Below are 23,900 nucleotides of genomic sequence, written 5' to 3'. Positions count from 1 at the left end.
TTATTTACTTACTTACTTATTTTTATTTTTTGGCCACGCCCGGTGTTGCTCAGGAGTTACTCCTTGCTATGCACTCAGAAATCACTCCTGGCTTGGGGGACCATATGGGATGCCAGGGATCCATCCTAGGTTACCACTTGCAAGCAAACACCCTACCGCCTGTGCCACCGCTCCGGCCCCTTTAACTTTATTTATTTATTTATTGGTTGGTTGGTTGGTTGTTGAGCCATACCCAACAGTGCTCAGGGCCCCTCCTGGTTCTGCACTCAGAAATCTCCCCTGGCAGACGAGGGGACCAGATGAGATGTCAGAAATCGAACTGGGGGGGTCCGGGCAGGTGGCGCTAGAGGTAAGGTGCCTGCCTTGCCTGCACTAGCCTTGGACGGATGCGGTTTGATCCCCTGGCGTCCCATATGGTCCCCCAAGTCAGGAGCGACTTTCTGAGCGCATAGCCAGGAGTAACCCTGAACGTCACCAGGTGTGGCCCCCAAAAAACCCAAAACAAAACAGAAATCGAAACGGGTCCCTCCGGGGTCGGCCACATGCAAGGCAAACGTTCCTACCACTTTGCTATCTCTCTGGCCCACGGACTGTTCTATCTCTAGAATTTTTTGTGAATTATTTGCTGTGCCCGGCTTGCTTCCAGAACCCATTTTCCCTATTCCTGAGGATTGAGGCAAAGAGGCTAATGTTTGGCCTATGCATTTATGCTCAATGCATAGATGATTGTTTCCTTGAATATCATTGTTCCCATATTTATTTTTTTTCTTTATGCCCCATACTACCAGGGCTATACCCAGTAGCGTTCCTGTGACTACACAGTGCCAGGGCTGGAACCCAGGACCACATATGTACCCTAGTCCTGTGATTCATCTTCTCAGATCCTTCATCTCTTTTTTAAAAACAACTTAATGAGGGCCGGGAGGTGGCGCTAGAGGTAAGGTGTCTACTTTGCAAGCGCTAGCATAGGACGGACCACGGTTCGATCCCCAGGCGTCCCATATGGTCCCCCCCATGCCAGGGGCGATTTTGAGTGCATAGCCAGGAGTAACCCCTGAGTGTCAAACGGGGTGTGGCCCAAAAACCAAAAACAAACAAAACAAAACAACTTAATGAAAAAGAAAAGTGGGGGTGTGTCAAATTCTGAAGTGAAAAATAGCTACTGGAAAATTGGAGATCGTGTCAAATTTTATTGCCTTCATGCCCTATTTTATGTCTAAATTGATATGGGTCTTTTAAACTAAAGCTCCAAATATGTTAACTGTAAAAGAAAGAGAATTTTATGCATATTTTACTCCTTGAGTCAGTATTGTATATGAATAAGTTGGATCAAATATTTTGCATCTGTTAACTTGCAGATCATGTTTTTTTAATGAGCCCGACATTAAAAAAATTATTTTTAAATCGCCAAAACAGAGAGTCTATTTAGAAAAAAGGAAATCCTACCATATCATGGGCTTCATGGCACAATATTTTCTCATTGGTTGACCTAAGTTAAAGCACCTTTTCCTATCCTATTTGTTATTTGGGGGGAAATTGGCTTTATGTCTTCTCTCTCAGGCTTCTCTCTCTGTCTGGGAAATATCTAGCCGCAGTGAATCACATACAGGATCATACGTGTTTACATTATAGATCATTTGAAAATTACGCTTCAGGACATCCTAGATTACTTTAAATATTACTTTTGGGGGGTGGGTGGTTCACGAACCCAGGCAATTTCTTGCAGGGAAGGCAAACTCATTGCTGTTGAACCCGGGCAGATAATTGAAGAAAAAGCAAAGCTCCGAGACTCTCAGCATGTAAATCTAAGCAGGTTTTTACTTCTATGCTCATTTTTCAGTCTGAAATCCAACAGTTAATTCTCTTCTGTGATTTCTCCTTTACCTCCGTCTCGCTAAGCATGAACTAGAAGCTATTTTCTTTTTTTCTTTTTTTGGTTTTAGAGGTACAGGGGTTCCTCCTGGCTCTGCACTCAGAAATCGCTCCTGGCAGGCTCAGGGAACTATATGGGATGTTGGAGAATCAAACCTGGGTCCATCCCCAGGTCGGTGCGTGCAAGGCAAATGCCCTACTGTTGTGCTATTCCTCCCAGCTGCCCCTAGAAGCCATTTGCTTAAGATGATTTGGCCTCTCTAAAAATCACCTCGGTATTTTTTGGTTTCCTTCCACAGCCTTTATAATATCTAGTTTCCCACGCGTCATTTCGGCCCTTTGAATTTTCGTTCCAGATTCAAGTTGGTGCTTTTGTACGTGATCTCCACCCCTCCCACCTGTGTTTGTTAGTGTGTGTGTGTGTGTGTGTGTGTGTGTGTGTGTGTGTGTGTGTGTGTGGTGTATGTGTGTGTGTGTGTGTGTTAAGAAACTCCACTTCCTGCGAAAAGAATCAGAGTCCTGTCCAGACTTAGCTTGAAGAGGTGACCCAACGTTACCCCAATACTTGGGAGAAGGACGAGTTTCTTAATGTACCTAGGGCTTTGCCAAAACCATCACATACTTGCAAATGCAGCTTTGGGTTTCGGGTTTCCAGATGCCTTGGGCTTTGAATCGTCTCATAATGTTAATATTGTTGGCGGTGCTGGCGGGGGGGACGGGGATGTGCCCAGGGTGAGGGCTGCGGTGCTTTGCACGCGGGCATCAGTGTGGGCCCGGCCAGGCCGGCTTCCCTTGGGCCGAGCTGCGGGAACAAGAAGCCGCTTGTCAAGGCTGCCTGTTTCCTGGTCCTTTCCACACCCAGAAAACTGAAAATGTGAGCCGGGCACTTGAATGGAAAACAAAGAGCTTTACAGTTCTTTTTTTTTTTTTTTCTTTTCAGGAAAACACACAGAAGCTAATTTTAGCTTCTTGATCAAATTGACCAGCCTTTAACCCTGGCAAACGCTAGCACAGCACACTTCCAATAGACAATAGTTTGCATACCAACTTCACACTCAAACAGATGTGTAGCCCAAGTGGTCTCTCTCTCCTCTCTCTCTCTCTCTCTCTCTCTCTCTCTCTCTCTCTCTCTCTCTCTCTCCTCTCTCTCTCTCCTCTCCTCTCTCACTCTCTCTCTCTCTCTCTCTCTCACCCCCTCTCACCCCCCCTCCTCCGCAAAAAGCCAACACACAGACATAGTCTTTCCTAATTGGGGTAAAAGCGAGGTCTTCTTTCAAATGTTCAACTCTTACAGGTTTTCCCCAATTGCTCCAAAAATCACAATGTGTTATGTCACCATTCGGTGTGGCAGCAGAAGTTTCCAAATCGCCTTCCACAGAGCAACAACATTTTTGGGGGCTGCAGTTTGCTTTTTTTTTTTTTTAAATCCTGGAGGGGAAATAAGAAAGAAAAAAAAAGGGAAAAATTGTTAGCAGCTGCACTCTTCAGGGCACGAGGGTTACACAGTTTATATATTAAAACATATGGAATGTGAACAGTTACCTCTAAGACTTTCTCACCGAGCCTCCTAGAGTTTATAGAAATTGCCTTTGGATTAGCAAAGAAATGTCCCTTCACCTCGCCCTACCCCCCCCCAAGCATCCTGTACTCAGGGTCTCTCCCACGGCCCCCTGCCCCAAACCCCCACTGGCCTTTTTCCAGGCATGTGTCCCCTCCCCCAGGTTGACTCGATCCAGCAGAACTGACCTTGGAGTGGGCAGGAGTGAACCCCTGACTTCTAAACACGCCGTCTCCCTGTTATTTTGCCAGGAGACAGAAACAAATGCCCGTTTCCTTGAGGACGGAAAAGGCTTGTTTACCTGTCTCCTTCAGTCTCAGAAGGCCTTTTCTCGTCTCCTGTCTCTCACTGAGCAGCCTGTGACATCTTGGTTGGACTGTAGGTGACTCCATGATGTGGATGAAGTCCTCATGCCTGTGATAAAAAAACAAAAAAAAAATTTTATTGATTGATGGTTGGTTGGTTTCTGGGCCACACCCTACCGGTGCTCAGGGCATTACTTCTGGCTCTGCACTCAGAAATGTGTGCCCCCCCCCACACTAGCTGGGGGAATCGAACCCTATTCCAATCCCAGGTTGGCTGAATGCAAGGCAAATGCCCTACCCACTGTGCTATCTCTCTGGCCCTTGGCTGAATTTTGGATGTCAAATGAACCTCCTCTCTGGTATAAACCAGAAAATTGTCATGTCTTTAACAAATTTCCATCTCTCTTAAAAAAAATTTGCCAATACCACTGTCTTGTGTAGTTGAGTCATTGCATTAAAATGTAAATAACCAAGACTGGGGCAATAGTCCAGGGCTGAAGGCACTTATCTCGAGGGTGGCCTGACCCCTGTTGGATTCTCCAGCTCCCAGAGCACAAGTGATCCCTGAGCACAGAGCCAAGGGTAAGCCCTCAGCACTGTTAGGTGTGGCCCCAACCTCCTCCTTTACACACACACATTCACTCCTCTAAAAAAAAAAATACTGGGGGCCGGGAAGGTGGCGCTAGAGGTAAGGTGTCTGCCTTGCAAGCACTAGTCAAGGAAGGGACCGGAGGTTCGATCCCTCTGGTGTCCCCAATATGGTCCCCCCAAGCCAGGGGCAATTTCTGAGCACATAGCCAGGAGTAGCCCCTGAGCATCAAATGGGTGTGGCCCCCCAAAAAAAATACTGAAATAAAAATGTAAATCTCTCCTAGGAGATTATTATAATGGATCTCCTTCAGACTGGTCTAAGGCACCTGTTCCAGCATCAATAATTTCAGGGTGGTCTGGAGTGATGGTGCAGCAGGTGGGATGTTTACCTTGCACGCAGCTGATCCAGGACAGACCTGGATTCGATCCCCGGCGTCCCATATGGTCCCCCAAGCCAGGAGTGATTTCTGAGCACATAGCGAGGAGTAACCCCTGAGCGTCACTGGGTGTGGCCCGAAAACTCAAAATAATAATAATAATTTTAGGTTAGTTATCAAAAGCAAATCCCATTTTTATTTTTATTTTATTTTTTTTGGTGGGTTAGGCTGCCCTTGGTCAGATATCCATGCATGGGCCAGAGAGATAGCACAGCGGCGTTTGCCTTGCAAGCAGCCAACCCAGGACGTAAGATGGTTGGTTCGAATCCCAGCATCCCATATGGTCCCCCATGCCTGCCAGGAGCTATTTCTGAGCCGATAGCCAGGAGTAAACCCCTGAGCGCCACTGGGTGTGGCCCAAAAAACAAACAAACAAAAAACCAAAAACAGATATCTATGCACAAACTTGGGTTCTTAGGTATGTAAGGTATAAGATATGTAAACAGTCCCTACGTTTGAACTTTCTAAAGAGAATTGAAAACGGTTTTCCTAGAATTTTTAATTTTTTTGGTGCGTTTGCCAAAGGGGACCTTATTGTGGCTTTTGGATTGTGAAAGACATTTTGTGTTTTTCTTTTTACTACCAAGAGGCTCTTCATTCAATAATGAAGTCACCGTGCCACCTAACTTGGTGCTAGCACCTCCCTGTTCTCTGTCCCGTCCCCCTCTTACGGTTTCCGTCACATGTATTTTCAGGGTCCATTTCATGGCGTTCATGCCGATGTGAAGGCAACCTCGTTTATAAATGCTATAACATCAGATAGGAAATAGGCAATTTCAGTCGATAATGGTTCTATTATCAGAGGGCTTTTAACACGCACGCCCTGCACAAGGCTTTCTGTCCTACCTGTGTTTATTGTCATGCAGCCTGCCCAGAACAAACACTCGGAATTACAGTGGGGACTTGCAGCCTTGCCAAACAGATTGGAGAATCATCCTGGCAGTTGGCTTTTCCCTCATAATTTCATTATCACAGTGGAGCCAGGAGGTTACCTGCATCCCCCAACGTGCCTCACCGCTTGTTCTGGTCTCTCCCTGAGAAACCAAGACTGGGGTACACCACATTCTAGGAGATCTAAAGGAAACTACTTTATATTTTTTTAATGATTGATTGATTGATTGTTGGGCCACAGCCCAGCATTGTCATGGCTCTCTGCACTCAGAAATTGCCCATAGCAGGCTGGGGGACCATTATGGGATGCCGGGAATTGAACCGGGCTACCTCCTGGGTCGGCCACATGCAAGGTAAACACCCCACCCACCTATGCTATCTCTCTGGCTTCTAAAGAAATGACTTTTAAGGAGAAGTAGCTGTTGTGACAAAATACAGGCAGTCCCTAACTGCAAGGAAAAGTGATGTTCATCAGACCAAAGCCATGGCTCTGTGGGGAGGGTGTTTGTCTTGCATGCAACCATTCTGGGTTCAAAACCCACACTTACACACACATACCATAGAGTCCTCCAAGCACTGCTAAGAATAATTTCTAAGTCAGAGCTAGGAGTAAACTCCTAAGCGCTGCTAGATGTGGCCCAAAATTAAAACAAAGGAAATGAAGTTTTACCCTTTGGACAGATAGGCAGATCTTATGTCCAAGGAAGGCTAGGAGGGTTTATGGGATATCTGCTTGTTTTGACCTCAGTAAAATGAAGTGTGTGCAGGACCACTTGAGTTTGTAGGGTGGGGGGGTCAATGACCCAGGCCCGAGTACAGTGGTAGACAGTGCCCAGAATATAAAAGGCCCTGAGTTTGATCCCAAATATCCTTAAAATCTGAGCATGCCAGACACCAAAAAAAGTGGGCCTCCACACCAGGCCAAACAGGACTGGAGTTGATTCCAAGTGGCCTCCAGTTCCAAGTGTCCAATAGATAAAAAACCAAACACGGAATCTATTTTGATTTAAACTCTGCCTTTCCAGGCCGGAGAGCTAGCACAGGGGTAAAAGGGCTAGCTGGCTTTGCTTGCACTCAACCTGGGCTCTAACCCTACTACCACATGTGGTTCCCCGGAACCCCTCCAGGATGATCCCAGAGCCCCAGGGCCAAGAGTAAAACACCAACCACCACCAGGTGTGTGGCACCCAAAAGAAGCAAAAATAAGCAAATTGTGGCTCGCCACTAGAATCTAAACTTTGGTGCACTTATTGTAAGATGAAATCAGGCACCCATGTTACATGCATGATGATGATAGTATGTTCGTGTTCCCAGACGGGTTGCCCAAGGCTACAAGCTTCTTCAAGCTTAGAAAATTCTTTTTCGGGCCGGAGAGATGCACAGCGGCGTTTGCCTTGCAAGCAGCCGATCCAGGACCAGAGGTCGTTGGTTCGAATCCCGGTGTCCCCAATATGGTCCCCCGTGCCTGCCACGGAGCTATTTCTGAGCAGACAGCCAGGAGGAACCCCTGAGCATCGCTGGGTGTGGCCCAAAAACAAAAAAAAAAAAAAAATAAAAAAAAAAAAAGAAAAAAATTTCTTTTTTGGTGCTCGCTTCGGCAGCACATATACTAAAATTGGAACGATACAGAAAAGATTAGCATGGCCCCTGCTCAAGGATGACATGCAGATCTTTTTTTGGGGGGGGCACACCCTTTTGACGCTCAGGGGTTACCTCCTGGCTATGTGCTCAGAAATCGCCCCTGGCTTGGGGGGACCATATGGGACGCCAGGGGATCGAACCTCGGTCCGTCCTACGCTAGCGCTTGCAAGGCAGACACCTTACCTCTAGCGCCACCTTCCCGGCCCCACATGCAGATTCTTGAAGTGTTTCATGTTTAAAAAGAAAATCCCTTTTTGGTACTAGAGCAATAGCACATCGGTAGGGCATTCGCCTTGCACGTGGCCGACCAAGATGGTCCCAGGTTCAATCCCCAGCATCCCATATGGTCCCTGGAGCCTGCCAGGAGCGATTGCTGAGTGCAGAGCCAGGAGTAACCCCTGAGTGTTGTCGAGTATGGCCCCAAAAACCAAAAAAAAAAACGAAAAAATAAGGAAAGGAAAACAAAGAAAAAATCCTTTTTTTCCTTTCATTTTCAAGGCACCAACCTCAGTCTACCAGCAATCTCCCCCTCAGGGGCAAACCATTAGAGCTGCCTTCTCTCAGCTAACATGCTTCCATTGACCTGGTTCTATTTCCATGTCTGGAGCCTGTCCCGGCACCTTCGGGGTCTTGTGGGATTATATGGACTCACACTGTGCTGGATCATGACCCACCACATGTATGTTCACATATGTTGAATGACAGACCCACATTCTTCGGTCTCTGAGAACTCCTTTGCTTCACACTGAGCTAGTGAGGCCAACGCGTATTTATTTCTACATCAACCCACTCAGAAAACAAGATCGTGGATTTCCTCCATTCTCTTTGGCATTCTTCTCGTTGTTGTCAAAATGACTGTTTGTCTTATGGCCAAGTGATCAGATACAGACCTTGCATGGATGAGACCCTGGGCTTGATCCCTGCTGTGCAAAAGAAAAGCTAAAATCAAAAGCAAAACCCCTTTTAAAAATAAAAATCCCTCCTCTCCTGTTCGCCTCTTAACCAGCCTCTAACCTCCTCCCCTGAGGTGCAGCTCCTAGCTCTTTTGATGTCTGGGAGAGAAGGGTGTGTGGAAGGGGGGGGCTGGTGAGCCGTCTGTGGTTCTAAAACTCCCTCCAGAAAAGCAACAGGGTGCTCCTGAGCCCAAGGAGAAAGTTTCATAGGAAACCATTTGCACTCCCAAGGACAGAAGCAATTTAACGGCTTGTCCTGCCGCCAAAGCAAATGTCCTACTGAGCCCTTGTTTGTTTTTTCATCTGTTTTGATGGCGAATGTTTTCGGTGATCCGTGTTCTAAGTAACCCTGACTCCTTCTGTGAGGCCTGCTACAGTCGGAAAGCAAAACTGTATACTGCCCAGATATTTATATCCCTTCACTCAAAGCTTGGAGAGAAACTTCACGGAGAAGTTTGGGGACACGGGTGGGGTGGGGGGCGGATGGAGAAAAAAGAAAGGAAGAAAAAGAAAGATTTCTTCTTCCCCCAAACATTCAGCTCGAAAGTCCATTTCATTTCAGACCCTTGGCCAGCCCTCAACAGAGGCCTTCCTAAAGTGATTGTTGAATAACATGTTATTATACGTGGGGGGAAGAATAGTTCCTTTGTTGGCTGCATTACATTTTGTGGTGAAATTGGAGAAAACAATCATTTAAGGAAGTTATTTTGGTTCAAGACGATTACACACTTGTTGACCGAAGCCCTTTTTGAACCCTGCCAAGTTGAAAAGCACAAGGCAGCCCCCATCTGGAGCGGGACAGGAAACCGTGTTCGAGATGGCAATCACGGGCACGGAGGGGAGACAGGGGGACGGAGAGCCGAGTGGGGACCCAACCCTCGTGCTCCCACGCATGCCTCACTTTCTCAGGCTACCTTTAGTAGCAAGGGAGACCCGGTTTTCTCTTTTTTTTTAGGGGGTTTGGGGGTCACACCCGGCAGTGCTCAGGGGTTACTCCTGGCTCTGCGATCAGAAATCACTCCTGGCAGGCTCAGGTGTCCATATGAAATGTCGGGATTCGAACTACCATCTGTCCTGGATTGGCTGCGTGCAAGGCAAACGCCCCTGCCACTGTGCTACCTCTCCGGTCCCCTGGAACCTGGTTTACTTAAGGAAAAGGCCAGTCCTGTGTCCCAACCCCCTTCCCAACTCTGTCTCTAGGCCCCATTTTTTTTTATGCCCCTTTTTCACTCAGCATGGAAGTGGGGGGTTTGGAGAAAAGGCATCCAGAGTTAATTGAGAGGAACTCCTCTTTTATGTTCTTTGTGTTCTGGATATTGGTCATGAATGGGGCAGGACATGGGGTTCTGGGGCTTGCTATGGTCTGCCCGCCTTGGACCACTTTGGTCCCGACTCTCCTGGCGGTACCTCAGTGGTACATGAGGCTATCAGTGACCCACTTCCTGCAGACGGTGTCCCCTGACACCACCACGAGTCATCCCAGAGCGCAGAAATGAGATAATGCAAAGGGAATGTTGACCCCGGCATGGTCGTTAGCCGAAGGGTTTCAGGAGAATCGAAATTCAGAGAAGCATAGTAGCCAGAGTTTTTTCATCACTACCATACCATGTTGGAATGGGCCTGTGACCCGTGTTTCTGACCCTCTGGCAGCCTCATAAAATACAGCCAGCCGCATTTTCTTCCAACAAACATGACTTAAGTTTTTTGAAAAGAAAAACCCTTTAGTTCATTTTCAACAAGAATGGTGCTTTTTGTTTTTGTTGTATTCTATTTTGGCAAACCAGCTTAGTAAACTTCCGTTCATCTGTTGGGGATACAACCAGTTGGATGGGCCCTCAGGTGTGTATGGGCAGCTAGCATCTGTTAATTTGGGGGGGATCATTTTCTTAGGACTGTCCAATGCTGGTCATTTGGGCTGCGAGCACCCCCACAGATAGCCATAAAGAGTTGGCATCGGGCCCGGAGAGATAGCACAGTGGCATTTGCCTTGTGAGCAGCCGATCCAGGACCAAAGGTGGTTGGTTCGAATCCCGGTGTCCCATATGGTTCCCCCGTGCCTGCCAGGAGCTATTTCTGAGCAGACAGCCAGGAGTAACCCCTGAGCACCGCCGGGTGTTGACCCAAAAAACCAAAAAAAAAAAAAAAAAGAGTTGGCATCAGTATCACATATCATATGGTGATGAAGCCGAAAGGTAATAGAGACGGAGGGCCAGGAGGGACTAGCCCAGAGAGGAAGCTCATCTCAAAGAGCAAGGAAGTGTAGACAGAACAAAGAGCAATATGACAGTGATACTTGGGAATGATCACTCTGGACAAGAATTGAGTACTAAAGGAAATAAAGTGATATATGAGAGATCGGAGTGGTGGCGCAAGCGGGTAGGGCATTTGCCTTGCATGTGGCTGACCTAGAATGGACCACAGTTCGATTCCCCCAGTGTCTCATATGGTGCTCTGAGCCAGGAGCAATTTCTGAGCACAGAGCCAGGAGTAACCCCTGAGCATCACTGGGCATAACCCCAAAACAAAACAAATTAAAAAAATAAAAAATTGGGCCCGGAGGAGCCTTCGAGGTGGCGCTAGAGGTAAGGTGTCTGCCTTGCAAGCGCTAGCCAAGGAAAAGGACCCACGGTTTGATCCCCTGGTGTCCCATATGGTCCCCCCAAGCCAGGGGCAATTTCTGAGCGCGTAGCCAGGAGTAACCCCCTGAGCATCTAACAGGTGTGGCCCGAAAAAAAAAAAATTGGGCCCGGGAGAGATAGCACAGCGGCGTTTGCCTTGCAAGCAGCCGATCCAGAACCTAAGGTGGTTGGTTCGAATCCCGGTGTCCCATAGGGTCCCCCGAGCCTGCCAGGAGCTATTTCTGAGCAGACAGCCAGGAGTAACCCCCTGAGCACTGCCGAGTGTGGCCCCAAAAATAAAACAAACAAACAAAAAAATTAAAAAATTGATATATGCATGATATTCTTTCAGTAATAATATTGCAAGCCACAGTGTCTAAAAGGGGAAAAAAGGAGAGAAAGAAAGAGAAAGAGAAAAAGAAAAATGTCTGCCCTAGCGGCAGACAGGGAAGAAGGCAGAAGGTAGGGCAGGAGGGAAACTGGGACATAGATTGGTGTTGGAAAACGTGCCCTGGTGAAGGGTGTTGGACCTCGTATGATGAAACGCAACCAGGAACAACTTTGTGACTGTGAAACATAAAATCTCGTAGATGGGCAGCAATCACCCCTTCACCCCCCAAATGAAGTTCTTTCTTTCTCTGGCTCTTTATCTCGTTGCATTCCTTGAGCCTGAATGTTCTGGGGGAAGAAACCCACGAGTCAGACGAAAGACCGGACGTGCCGTGGAAGGTGTCAAAACAGGGCTAGGCACCGTCCAAACATCCAGAGCATCGGACAGAGCTTGTGTTGGCCCTGTTTCTGCTCACGTTCTTTGTCATCTGAACACCCGAACAGGGGTCAGGGAAGGAGAAGGATGGCAAGGTGCATTTCTTGCCTTGAGCGAACGGGTGGGAAGGATTCCTTTCCACCTCCCCCTGGGGCAGACAGACTTACTGCTTCGTTTGAGGAAGGGTATTTGGAAGCACAGAGACCCCTTCCACGCAGCAGAAATTCAGGCTCTATTCTCTGGGGTTTCCAGGAAGTGGGCGAATTGTTCCCTGTCTGGTACCCTACCCTCTGGTTTCCGGTAGGTTCCATCACTAGATTTCATCCACTAGTAGGACATCACATGAAACCTTCATGTGTAACTTAAGAGCAGAAACTACAAACTGCCCACACACACACTTTTTTTTATTGTATTTTTTTATCTCATATTAAAAAAAAAAACAGAGAGAGCTTACTAAATTTCTGCTATTATATTCATCACTTCATTGAAGATACAATAATTTTTTCACAAATATACTTACTACTGAACTTTTTCTTCTTTCTTCTCTTCTATTTTATTTTTGGTTTTTCTTTCTATTTTTTTCAATAATTTTGCTTTCCCTTATCTTGAAGCAAATGTATTATGATCAGCTATGTCAGCTATGTGATGCATTTTCTTTCAAAAAATTAAAAGTTGGGGCCGGGTGGTGGTGCTGGAGGTAAGGTGCCTGCCTTGCCTGCGCTAGCCTAGGACGGACCGCGGTTCGATCCCCGGCGTCCCATATGGTCCCCCAAGAAGCCAGGAGCAACTTCTGAGCGCATAGCCAGGAGTAAACCCCTGAGCCTCACAGGGTGTGGCCCAAAAACCAAAAAAAAAAAAAAAATTAAAAGTTAAAAAAAAAAGAGAACAGAAACTTAAACGCTGAGGCCAGAGAGAGAACACAGGTGGGTTAGACATACAATTGCTTTAACCCCATGTTCAATCCTTAGCACTATATAGGGTCCCATAAGAGTGCCAGAAGTGGTCACTGAGTACGCGCATGCAAACACACATGCACACACACACACACACCACACACACAACACACACACACACACACACACACGAATGCATGCATTGACATTTTCTATCATAGAACTTTTCCCCCCAACAAAAAACTTTGTTTTCCTTATAAAACAAATCATTTATTTTTATGCAAAACTCTGTATATAAATGGAATGAGGGAAATATTTATAGATGTCTGGCCTTTTAACTCATGTCATCCTTAAGGCAAAATTGCTGAATTTTATAATGAACTCTTGGTTTTCTTTTTTTTATTATTGAAGGTACAGAATACATTGAAGGAAAAGAATCAGTCTTGTTTTTGTTTTGTTTTTGTTTGGGTTTTGGCTTTTGGGCCACACCTGGTGATGCACAGGGGTTACTCCTGACTATGTGCTTAAAAATTGCCCCTGGTGGGCCGGAGAGATAGCATGGAGGTAAGGCGTTTGCCTCTCATGCAGGAGGTCATCGGTTCGAATCCCGGGTCCCATACTATGGTCCTCCCGTGCCTGCCAGGAGCAAATTTCTGAGCCTGGAGCCAGGAATAACCCCTGAGCACTGCAGGGGTGTGACCCAAAAACCACAAAAAAAAAAAAAAAAAAAAATTGCCCCTGGCTTGGGGGACCATATGGGACGGTGGGGGATCCAACGGCAGTTGGTCTCAGATCAGTGCGTGCAAGGCAAACGCCCTACTGCTGCACCATCGCTCCAGCCCTAGTTTTGGTTTATTCATTTTGTTTTTTTAGGAGCCACACCCAGCAATGCTTAGGGGTTCTTCCTGACTCTGTGCTCAGGAATCACTCTTGGCCATACTCTGAGGACCTTATGGAATGCCAGGGATGGAATCCAGGGTTGGCCACATGGAAGGCAAGCACGATACACGCTACAGGCCTCAGAAAACATTTGTCTTAGATCATCTATGGTGTCACCTGTGTCTAGGAAGGAGGTGTGCTGCAAAGAACAGGGCACTCTGAGATGCTGTGCAGAATTCGTGTCACTGAAGTCTATGATCCTGGGGCTGAATATTCCCTGCCTGGCATGTCTGCACACTCACAACTGTGTTTTCACCTTTGCTCTTGTCTCTCTCTTTACTATTGGTTTCTAGCTCAAGAGACACAACTCTTCATCCTCTTGGTTTTTATTGGAAGTTGAAAGAGCCGGAAATTTTACAGAATCGTAAAACAAATGTTGGCAGTTTCATTGGTATTTCTCTAAAGAAGTTTAGGGCCTGAGTTTACGAAGCAGACTTGGTCCCCTCTAAGACTTAGAGTCTAAGTCATCTTTTGAATGTATGTCCCACACAACACACACACACATGTTGGTGCGAACGTATGTTTGTGTGTGTTTGTGTGTATGTTTAAGGAAAAGGCACAGTGCCTTCCGATGAAGTCTGTTCGTCTTCTCCTGAAGGTCCTTGAAGCAATAGACGTCCACGTGGCTCTGTCCTCTGATTCACTGCTGTATGATTTCAGTCTTCCTAATATCCCACATATGTTTAACTCACTCTTTGGCTTCCCATGACACAGAACTTGCTTGCAGAAGGCCTCGTGGGTGGTCCTCCCACCCCCATCCATATTCCAAAGGCAGCTGTGCGTTCTCCCCTCTGGGTATTGATCACGAGTATTAATGCTGAAAACATTATGAGACTTTTCATAATGTCGTGGTACTCTTTCTGGTCCCCAAGTGAGCGCTAACTTGAGGAGGGGCAGGGGGTGTCTCTAGCCCCGTTTTTCAGAAGTGCAAGGCTCTGTCCTGTAAGGAAGAAAGAAAGCCTCATTCTAAGGAGGGAAAGGAAAGGCTGGGCTCTGGGTGCCAAGATAGATTCACTCAACATCACAGGGACATGCCAATGGGTGAGTGGAAATGGGTGGTGAGTGGAATCTTGGTTACTGGTGTTTTGGTTTGTTTTGTTTGTTTGTTGTTTTATTTTGCGGGAGAACACCCCATGGTGGTACTCAGGGGATACTCCTGGCTCTGTCCACATGAGTGACCCTCGGTGGTACCCAGTGCTGGCTGTCCAACTGGAGTTGGCCATATTCAAGGCACCTTCATCTTTTTGCGATCTTCCGGGCTTCCTGTCAACACACCAGAATCCAGTGAAATGAGGAGGAAAATGCTCAGAGGATCTCGGGATTATAGGCTCAAGTCTCCCCTGTGCCCTGAACATCCTTTGGCATCATCCCCTGGGCATCCAGAATGGTCACATTGGCTCCTGGGTCGTGTGAGACTCTAGCACTCCATTCTCTGTGTGGTTTCATGAGTGGTGGAGAACTGTCACTCTCTGCTCCAGGCCTGTGGATTTAGTCAGTGGTTTTCTTTTTCTCCCCGTCCGATTTTAGTTCTCCAGTGTAAACAAAAGGATGAGCCTCCGCATGTCCTTGGCTTGTGTTGGGGAAACCCTAAGAGGAAACTCTCAGGCTTCCTCCAGAAATAGTGAGCAGGTTTTAAGTTTTTTTAGGAAAAGTCCCAGCGACCACATCTGTCTGTCTGTCTGTCTCTCTCCCCTTTCTCTCTCTCTCCCTCTTCCGTGTCTCATAAGAGCTGTGATCTCTGCAGAGAGACTCAAAAAACACCCCGCATCAACTCTATCCCTCCTCACACAAAGCACAATTCTAGAACCTTCACCTCCGTGAGATTTGGGTCATGGTGTCAAGGGTCCAAGGGACTAGAAGGGAAACCCATCAGATTCTTGTTTTTGCTCAGGACTGAGCCAGGTAGGAAAACTTTGAGAAGTGTCACCTGTGTCTCTTACCACCTGCGTCTACACTGCCTGCCCCCTTGGCCAAGCAGCTCCAGGGCTTCCTTCTGAGCTTTGGGGTCAGAGCCCCCTTCTAAACTGACTCATGTGTTTATTAGAGATTTATGATTTCGCACGTTTCCACAAGACTCTGAAAACGTAGATGGACGCTAAATATCTCATAGTAGACGTATCGTGAAAGAAAATTCACTAAAGCAGGAGAAAGGAGAAAATTCACTAAAGCAGGAGACAAGAGACCCCAAAAAATCCCTTTTGAGTCCCTGGGTTTGTTTTGATTTTTTGTTTGTTTGTGTATTTGTTTTGGGGCCACACTCAGAGCTGCTCAGGTTACTCCTAGCTCTGCACTCACGGGTCATTCCTGGCAATGCTTGGGTATCATATGGGATGCTGGGGATTGAACCCAGGCAAAAGCCCTACCCACAGTGTTATTACTCTGGCCCTTTTGTTTTTATCTATTTATTATTATTTTATTCATGATGTTGATAATATATATTATATAATGTTTTATTCATTGTTTATTTATTTATTTGTTTGCTTGCTTATTTATTTATTTTGGAGTCCCAGGGTTCGTTCTTTTACTTCTGGGCATCTAAAAAGTTTGCATATATGAGAACTTTGTTTGAAAGGCAGATTTTAAGCTTCCAGGCACCAGGACGATGGGCCAAGCCTGGATGACCCAAGCGAGCAGAAAAACCCGCCTTTAGGGGACTAACTTGACCCAAACAAATATCCTGTCACCAAAACACACAATGAAAACTTGAGGCCTGGGTGCCCATGGCCACATGTCCTCAGACCCTTATTGGCTGCGGCATAGGGCGCACACTCATGCCCACTGCCCAATCTTCCTTTCTAAGAGCCAGCTGGCCTTCCAGGGCTCATCCTGTGCCCCCAGGCCAGGAACCCTCTACGGCCATCTGTGTGTCACCTCCCTGCTTCCCTCCCTGTCTTTCTTTTCCTCGCCTTTCACACATCCCCGTCCAGCACCCATGAAAGGGGCTCCTCCCTCCTTCGGTCTCCTTACCACACTTCCCTGCTGACAACCGCCTCTCCTGAAACACCCCAGCCAGGTAGGGAACCTGGGCCCACCCACCTAGTGCCAGGGGCCCTGGGGTGTCACTGATGATGTCCACCATCTCTGCATCTGCTGCCAAACCATGAGGTCCGTCTGGAAACCATCAGGACTGACTCTGAATCCATTCTGAGACCAACATAGTGAAATTTTGTGTCTGCAGTAGGACAATGAAATGTGTATTAGTTCTTATAGAGTTAATTCTCTTTTCAGAATCTCTCTCTTCTCTCTGTCTCTCTCCCTCTTTGTCTCTCTCTCTCTCTGTCTTTCTATCCCCCTGTCTGTCTCTTTCTCCATCTCTCTGTTTCTTGTCTCTCTGTCTCTATTTCTGTGTGTCTCTCTGCCTCTCTCTGTCTCTCCCACTTCTGTCTTTCTGTCTCTGCTTCTTTCTCTGTCTCTCCCACTTCTGTCTTTCTGTCTCTGCTTCTTTCTCTGTCTCTCTCTCTGTTTCTCTCTGTCTCTTTCAGTGTCTCTTCTCTGTGTCTGTCTCTTTCTGTCTGTCTCTATCTCTCTTGTTTCTCTATGTCTCATTCTATGTCTGTGTCTCTTTGTCTTCTGCCTCTTTCTCTGCCTCTATCTGTCTGTCCATCTATCCATCCGTCCGTCTGTCTGTCTCTGTCTGTCTCTGTCTCTCTGTCTCTGGTCTCTCTGTCTCTGTCTCTGTCTCTCTGTCTCTCTCTCTCTCTCTCTCTCTCTCTCTCTCTCTCTCTCTCTCTCTCTCTCATCCCCTCTGCCCTTATTGGCCCCCAGGAAGGCTGAATAAGAAACAAAGGTTCAAGTTCACCTCTGCTTTGCACTTTGGAGCGTCAGGGAGGGTCACTGACTTGAGCCCGTGGCCTCCCAAGGTTCCAGGCATTCTGTCTCCTCCTGTCCCTTCTCCTCTTCCCGTGGCCGACCCAAGTCTCTCCTTGGCGCTCCAGGTTCCTTCCCCGCGCCCTCTGCTCGGTCGCTGGCGCTTTAATTTACACGTTGGGTTGGTTCCTGTTACTCGGCCCACAAATCTGCCCCATGTCATCCCCTTGGAGTAATTTATGACCCCCATAAAATGCCACGTCGAGGCCCCTCTTTTACCTTCTTGAGTAATGGTGAGAAAGAAATGGCCAGGGAATCAGAATCGAGTGAGTCATAGATGATTGGGTTATTTATGGCCAGAGAGTGGTCATTGACAATATTTGGCAATCTTACAGCTATGAAGCCCGGCTATTGTGCCTTCGCGTGTAATTTATTAAGCAAATAAAACTCTCGCTGGTAATGGGGTCCTCCTCGAGCCGCTACCACGTGAGCCCCCCGGCTTGTCCAGCTGTGGGAGTTGCAGACCCGGCGCAACTCGGCTCGGATGTCTGGACCCTGATATTCTTACACTTACTTCATGACCTTATTTATTCAGTTGCCTTTATTCTCTTGATTGAATTCTGACCAACCAGGTTGGTGTAAAAAGCCATCGGCTCCAAGCTGGGGAGGCAGGGAACCAGGCGGAGGTCGCGCTGAAAGGCCATAAATCCTTCCTTCAGCGAGCAAGACGCTTTGGACATTCAGCAGATGGGCTTGGAGGGGTCCACCGGTCTGTCTTCCAGTATGGTCTTTGGAACAATGGCCTACATCAGTTGAAGCATGTTGAAGAAAGTCAGAGATGAAATTTTGGTGGTGGGAAGGTGGGAAGGGAGTGTTCTTTTTTATAACTGAAATCCAACTAACTACAAACATGTTTGTCATCATGGTGTTTAAATAAAGATAATGTTTTTAAAAAATAAAATTAAGGAAGATCCAGCTCCTTCCATGAAGCTCATCACAAAGAGTGATGAGTGTTGTTAGAGAAATAACTACGTTGAGAACTATCATAACCGTGTGAATGAATAAGGGAAGTAGAAATCCTATCTAGAGTACAGACAAGGGTGGGGTGTCGAGGAGGGAGATCTGGGACATTGGTGATGGGAATGTTGCACTGGTGAAGGAGGGCGTTCTTTGCATGACTGAAACCCAACTACAATCATATTTGTAATCAAGCTGTTTAAATAAAGATATGTAAAAAAAATAACATTAAATAAAAAGATCAACCTAAATACCCAACCCCAAAGTCAACAACAATAGAATCAAGAGACCCAAACTACAAGTTATACACAAAAGGGACCTTTTATACACCAAAAGGGACTGTTATACTGGTAATCCTGAGGGCCTGATGTGGAAGTTTGGGATGCATATAAGAAACTATGGCGGAGGGAGGTAAACACTGGTGGTGGGAATGGCCCTAAATCTCTGTCACTATTATTCTAAATTTATAAAAATTAAAAAAAAGAAAGAAATTCAATTGCACATGCACACACACATCTCCACACATTTGTACACACACACACACACACACCACACACACACACACAACCCACATGAAGACAGGCATCGGGAACAGAACTAACAGTCACGTCATCAGTAATATGAGTATTGGTGGCATCATCATAATTAGTAATGGCTCTTAACCATCCTTGCCTATTCAAATGCTTGAAAAAGAGGCATATTCAAAATTCTTCTATTTTTGTTTGGTTTGGTTTAGGGGCAATACCCAGCTATGCTCAGGGCTTAGGAATTACTTTTGGCAGTGCTTGGGGGACCATATGGGATGCTGGGGATTGAACACCGCTTAGCCACAGGCAGGCAAAGGCCAAAAATCTCAAACTTCTTGGTAGAATTTGACCTTGGAAGAAAAATACAGTGGCATTCAGCTGTCCATACTTTTTTTTGTTTTGCTTTCTTCATTTTGAAGTTGAAAATGAAGGTTTTCCCCCAACCCCCACCCCTGTGTCTAGCTGACTGAGGGAATCAGCTGGAGTGGCCCTTGGGGACTTGAAACACTGTCGCGCTGAAGATGGGTTGAATACTAAACTCCAAATGCTCATCCTCAAGGAAATTCCTTTATAAAGGAAGTTCCTATATCTTGAGAGCATAAGCCAGTTCTGGGGTGGGGCGTTGCCTCGTCTTTCTCCCCATCTTTCATCAACCCTGATCCTGGGCATGGCCTTGCACTGTGCAAGCTGTGAGGTGTGAGTTGTCTGGGTAGTTGTGCAGTGGCACAGCCAGAAGTGACTTGAGAAAGAAGCCACAGCTCCATGAACCTTCTAGGTTAGCCTTGCCCTTCGACCTCAGGACTCCTGCGATTTCTCACTGTTACACCCTCCCACCCTCTTTTCCTACCTTCCCATTTGGCTGAGACTCTTTTGCCTTTTTACTTTATCCCCGGTGTGTGCAGGATTTGGGCCACTCGTGGTCAGGGAACCAGAGAGTATGAATGGGGCCATGCAGGCAAGTGACCTTCCCAGGGACTGAGTTGGTCCTTCTTTCTCAGGGCAAGTGATGGGTCTCTATGAGCAAGTTATGGGGCACCAGGGCTTTCTTTCTTGATTTGCAGGAGCGCATTAGGCAGACTGGCAGTTCTGTGTAAGTGGGGATTTTCTCCTAGTTTGTGAGTTTGCCTCCTCATATAAATTGCCTCTTTGCGCCATTTTTTGTTTGTTTGTTTGTTTGTTTAGTTTTTAGGTCACACCTGGCAGCGCTCAGGGATTCCTCCTGGCTCTACACTCAGAAGTCGCTCCTGGCAGGCTCGGGGGAACCTCTGAGTGCCGCTGGGTGTGATCCAAAACCTAAATAAAATAAAATAAAAACTCAACCTTTTATCATCAAAATCCACTGGTGAATTTTAACTGACAATCCTGCTATGGTCATTGTCAACAGGCTGAGAGAACAGACATGGGTCTGCGCAATTGCTTTTTCTTGGCTGGATGTGAGGACAGAATTGTATGGCAGAGTGAAAATCTCTCAGTAGAAGTCCAAGATCTCTCTCAACATAACCCCCTTCCCCTCACCATGCTGTGGGTTTTTATAGTTAATACTGTGACAGAAACACAATGATGCCCAAAACTGAACCTCCTTTTTCAGAAAACACACAAACCCTTCCTGTCCCTTTCCCTCTGTCCACCCTTCTTCAAGACTGAGATTTTCCAATCTGAATGAAGATCCGGGAGGTCCATGTTGATGGCATGGGAGGGTGTCAGGGAGTCCCAAGGTTGGGGGGCTGATCACTGAGGCCCCCTTTTATCCTGAGTTTGGCTGACAGATGCTTCGATCAGGGACTGTGGGGCTTCACACTAAGGGAGACCCATTTGCTGAGTTGTGGATTTGAACAAATGATGACATTAAATCTTCTGCTCCAAAGATGGATGTCTATTTGAGATTCTCCTCCTTCTTTCTTTCGTACTTTTTCTCCCTTCTTCCTCCTCCTCCTCTTCCTCCTCCTCCTCCTTACCCTCCTCCTTCTTCTTCTTCTTCTTCTTCTCCTTCTTTTTCTTCTCCTCCTCCTCATTCTCCTTCTCTTCCCCCTTACTTCTTCCTTCTCTTCATTCTATTTGTTCCCTCCTAATTAGCTACCTTCTCCCTTTTTTCTTTTTCTCTTCCTCTTCCTCCTCTTGTTTCTTTATCCTCCTCCATTTTCTTCTTTCTTCTCCTCTTCCTCCTTCTCCTTCCCCTCCTCCTCTGTATTCCTTCTTCATCTCCTTTCTTTTTGTCCCCCCCCTTTCTCTTTTGCTTTGGTGTCACATTTTGTGGTGATGTACTGACGGCTGCTCTCAACACCAAACAGGGGTTGGTCTCAGTGGTACTCCAGGGACATTCCTTAATGAATCAGGCCATTACCTAGGGTGGCAAATAGGTGTGTACACTAATGCACACCACTCTAAGGAGACATCAGGCCTTCTAAACTCAAATCCAGAGGATTCTGTCTTTTGATCCATAAACAAATAGTTGTCAGAACCATGTAATAAATTCATAAGAGATTCTAGGGGACCTTTCATACATTTGTTTCTAGTTTTTATTATTTTTGACATGTTGTGATTTATAATAATGCCCATGATGGTTTTCTGCATACATTATTCCAATATCACATCCACCAAAGTCTCTACCTCCCTCTACAAATGCCCCAATGGTCCCAACCATCCAGATCTCCTCCCAACAAAGTTCTGCGGACCAATTCTCTCCCCAACTTTATTACTCTTGGTTGCTCCATATTTTTTTTACAGAACCTATAGTAAGTAAATGCTGGACCCTTTATTTTTTTTTTTTAATAGGAAGCTCTCCTTGTATCTGTTTACACTGTTTGCTGAGTTGAAGGGACTCGTTTAGACTCGCCACACTGAGAAGTAATCTTAGAAAGAGATATTTGGTTACTTCAATGATGTCTTTTGCATTTGCCATCCACGGAGGCTCCAGAAAAAGCAGTGGCCCCAGATTGGGGAATAGATAATAATAAAGATAAAACCCCAAAGCCAGGGTGGGAGAGATATCATGGAGGTAGGGGCATTTGCCTTGCATGCCGAAAGGTCGGTGGTTCGAGTCCCGGCATCCCATATGGTCCCCTGAGCCTGCCAGGAGAGATTTCTGAGCACATAGCCAAGAGTATCCCCTGAGCGCTGCTGGGTGTGACCCAAAAACCAAACAAACAAAAAAAAATGTACATGTCCCCTTCACCAGCGCAACCTTCCCACCACCAGTGCCCCCTATTTTCCTCCTCCCCCACCACCAGTTTCGAAGACAGGCATTCTATTTCTTTTCACTTACTATCATTGTCATGATTGTTATTAGTGTAGTTATTTCTCTAACTGCACTCACCACTCTCTGTGGTAAGCTTCATATCGTGGGCCAGTCCTTCCAGTTTTCATCTCTATTGTCTCTGGGTATTATTCCAATAATGTCTTTTTATTTTTCTTAGATCCCACAGATGAGTGAGACTATTCTATGTCTATCTCTCTCCCTCTGGACTCATTCACTCAGCGTAATAGTTTCCATGTCCATCCGTATATAGGATAATTTCATGACTTCATTTTTCCTATCACCTGTGTTGTATTCCATTGTGTATACGAACCATAGTTTCTTTAGCCACTCATCTATTGTTGGGCACCTGGGTTGTTTCCAGATTCTGGCTATTGTATTTACAATAGAGCTGAAATGAACATAGGCATGCAAAGGGCCTTTTTGTATTGTACTTTTGTGTTCCTAGGAGTGGTATCGCTGAGAGCTCAGTGTGGGAGGGAGTTCAATTTTTAATTTTCTGGAAGAATCTCCATATTTTCCATAAAGGCTGGACTAGATGGCATTCCCACATGCAGTGAATGAGAATTTATTTCTCCCCACATCCCCACCAGCACTGGTTGTTCTTGATCTTTGTGATGTGTGCTAGTCACTCAGACATGAGATGGTATCTTATTGTTGTTTTGATTTGCATCTCCCTGATGATTAGTGATGTAGAACATTTTTTCATGTGCCTCCTGGCCATTTGTATTTCTTCTTTGAGGAAATGTCTGTTAATTTCTTCTCCCCATTTTTGACGGGGTTAAGTATTTTTTTCTTGTTAAGTTCTGTCAGTACGTTGTATTAGGCTCTTATCTGATGGGTATTGGGTGAATAGTTTCTTCCATTCTGTGGGTGGCCTGTGTTTTCTAGTCACTATTTCCTTTAAGGTGCAGAAGCTTCTTAGCTTAATGTAGTCCTATTTGTTTATCTCTGCTTCCACTTATTTGGACAGTGGTATTTCCTCCTTGAAGATGCCTTTAGTCTCAGTGTCATGGAGTGTTTTACCTACATGGTCTTCTATGTACCTTATGGTTCTGGGTTTGATATCAAGGTCTATAATCCATTTGGATTTTACCTTTGTGCATTGTGTTAGATGGAGGTCCAAATTCACTTTTTTTGCATGTGGCTGACCAGTTGTCCCAATACTACTTGTTGAAGAGGCTTTTCTTTCTCCATTTTGCATTTCTTTCCCCTTTATGTCCATTTCTTCTCCTTCATTATTGGTTTATAAGAAAGCCATTGATTTTGCATGTTAATTTTGTAGCCTACCACTGTGCTATGTGAATCTGTTGTTTCTAGAATTTTTTTTGGTAGAGTCTTTAGGGTTTTTTAAATAGTAGCATGTCCTCTGCAAACAGTGAGAGCTTGGCTTCTTCCTTACCTATTTGGATGCCCTAGATATTTTTCTGCGTGTATATTGATAGATTGATTGATAGACTTGATAGATTGATAGAATAATAGATAGAAATTCTTGCCCAATTTCTAGACAAGTACTTCCAGTACTATGTTAAATAGGAGTGTTGAGAAGGGACAGCCTTGTCTTGTTCCAGATTTTAGAGGAAAGACTTTCAGTGTGTCTCCATTGATAAATATTTGGCATATAATATTTGCCATGGGCTGTGGCCAATGGCCTTGACTATATAGAGAAAAGTTCCTTCCATTATATCATCTTGTCACCAACTGCTCCCCCTTTGTGCTCTCAAATATTCTAAAATTTTATCATTTTGCTGCAGTTTAGGTGAGAGGGTTACAATTGCGTTGATGTTTCTGGTTTTGATCTACTCAATTCTTTCACTTTCACCACCACCAAA

General features: G+C 46.0%; 1 protein-coding gene and 1 pseudogene across 1 annotated transcript in view; both read left to right on the top strand.

The window, feature by feature from the left end:
- GMDS (GDP-mannose 4,6-dehydratase) overlaps positions 1–23,900 on the top strand; it is a 391,193-nt gene that overhangs the window by 212,321 nt on the left and 154,972 nt on the right. The window lies entirely within an intron of this gene.
- On the top strand, positions 7,240–7,332 carry LOC125996775 (uncharacterized; annotated as a pseudogene).

The sequence above is a fragment of the Suncus etruscus genome, chromosome 18 (genome assembly GCF_024139225.1).
Source record: "Suncus etruscus isolate mSunEtr1 chromosome 18, mSunEtr1.pri.cur, whole genome shotgun sequence".
Lineage (NCBI taxonomy): Eukaryota > Metazoa > Chordata > Mammalia > Eulipotyphla > Soricidae > Suncus > Suncus etruscus.
This window is presented reverse-complemented; position numbering and strand designations above follow the sequence as displayed.